Source organism: Palaemon carinicauda, chromosome 7 (assembly GCF_036898095.1).
Source record: "Palaemon carinicauda isolate YSFRI2023 chromosome 7, ASM3689809v2, whole genome shotgun sequence".
NCBI lineage: Eukaryota > Metazoa > Arthropoda > Malacostraca > Decapoda > Palaemonidae > Palaemon > Palaemon carinicauda.
The window spans coordinates 5,899,338-5,901,837 of NC_090731.1; positions in this window are offsets into that span (position 1 = coordinate 5,899,338).

The window sequence follows — 2,500 nt, forward strand, 5'->3', positions numbered from 1 at the left end:
CCTCTCTCTCAACACGAGCTCATTCCTTTGGTGTAGAGTTTCTATTATTTCATAATAACACTTCATTTCCTCACTAGGTTGTTATCCCTGCTGGAGCCCTTGGGCTTATAACAACTTGCTTTTCCAAGTAGGGTTGTAGCTTAGCAAGTAATGATAATAATGGCGGATGGCATCTTTTTATTCATTAATTAAAAGCTATGTTATACACTACGATTAAACTACAGATATATTTTATAATAAAATATTAATTGATAAAAAAATAATGAAATCCTAACCATCTTATCTAAAATCCTTTTACTTCTACATTTGTAGCCACATTTTACTTGTAATAAAAGTTTTCCAGAAATCTTCTTCACTATTTTGTGATTCCCTGTTACCTTTCATTTCTATGAACCGTTCTTTTATCCTTTATATATTACGGAAATCTCTCTCTCTCTCTCTCTCTCTCTCTCTCTCTCTCTCTCTCTCTCTCTCTCGTACAGAAATATATCAAAACTCTGACTTCTTTATTAGTCTTTCTGATCTTTAATTTTACATTTCCAGAATCTAAAAGTGGAATTTTTTCATTTATGCTATTCTTGTTAACGAGTGTAATTTCTGACATATATTTTTTTTCATTTTCGGAAGTGAAATCTTAAAGCAAGGACAAACTCTCAACGTAGCAATTGATTTCACGCAATCAATTTTAGCTCAGCCAGTGAATAAAGGTGATATTTCAGCGAATGCATTGCATACTCGTACATAGCTGAAGAGAAAGAATTCTGCTGGTTTTGTTATGATGAAATTAAATTTCTTATACCTTACATATTTAGCCTTTCTTTTAGGTGGAAATGAAAACAAGTTTTCCTAAAATTAATAATATTTCAATTACGGTTTTGTTTGACATTTGCGTAAAACTAATTTCTATAGAAAATACATTGAAATAATTTTTTACTGTAAATGTCGTAATTTTCACGATATAATTAAGGTATCAAATTAATAAAAAAGGACACGTTAATTAAAATGCATTTCGTATCATTTCATCTTACATTTTATAAATTGATAAACTGTCAATGTCATTATTCGTCTATGGCATTATTTTAATTACCCTTTATAAATACACGGAACCTTAAAACGATTAATATTATGGGAATTTAGATTCCCTTATATTTTAGTGAATTTTTAAACTATGAAAAGAAAAAAAAAATAGTTTTGTCATTATTGGACCTTATTTATGATAATGATGATATCAAATATCTTAACAGGAAATTAAACCGCCAAGGAAAAAATTTTGAAAGAGTGAATTAATTACTATATTTTGTATCTAATTTGTATAAGGCACCTTCAAAACTGTCAGTTATTTTGGCAAAATTAAAGCATATGTCTATTATACTGGGACAAATATATCTCAGAATAACAGATTATTTGTACTTCATTTAAGCGAATATCTTGAACACATCTATTGCTTTTACGTGCAAAGTTAATCATGCATGATATTTTGATAAATAGTTTTAGTCCTCTAAGTGGAAAGATAAATACAGAATTATTCTAAATTATATAAAAAACTTGTGTTATATTTAAGAATGATTGATAATCTTAATGTTCTTTATTTTACATTATTGTAAATCATTACTATTTTAAATCAGAACCCATAGTGTGGGTTCCTGGTTGCATCCAGTTTCCAGCTTCCAGCTTCCTTAGGAGTCCATCACCTTCCTCACTATATGTGCTGTTTCAAGTAGGACGTTCTTTTTGCACAAGACCTGAGACTATATCGGGTCCTACATTATCAAGATTCCTTTCAGTGACTTGAGTATTGTTTCTTATTTTTCTGTTATTGTTGGCACCATTTCTACTTGCATATTCCATAGCCTCTACAATTCAATTCGCAAGTCCTTTTACTTTTCTATATTTCCTCTCTCCTTATCTTCCACTCTCAAGTCCCACAATACTGTGACATCTGAGTGATACCTTTTTCATTACTTGTCGACTGGAGTGATGTCTGGTTGGTGGGGCTTGTCCGTCCTAATACTGTAGTCCCAGAGTAGTTTAGCCAGAGCATTTTCTACTACAGCCTGAGGTTCATGTTCGTACCATTTGTTGCAACATTTTGTTTCGTATTCTCGGCAAACTCCAATGGAGAACTTCAGCCACTGTTATCATGCCCTTTCCTATATTAATTCCGTGCAAGTACAAATCATTTACTAACGATGTGGTTAATAGCGTCTTCTTTTGCCATACATTTCCCGCACTTTAACGAGATGCTATTTCTATCTATAGCTCAAATATATCTTGTTCTTAAGGCCAGATCTTGTGCTACCATTTTCATCCCTTCAATTTCCTTCTTAAGTTCTCCTCTCTGTAGCCACAAAATGTTTCTTTACTGGACATTTCTTCAGTTTGTCTCGGGAATTGTTCAGGCATTGTTTTTCTTCCAATATAATTCTCTTTTATTTTTCCTGTCCTCTCCTTATACACTCATGGGCCCTCATCCTCCTTTATCAAGTTTTCTTTCTATGTC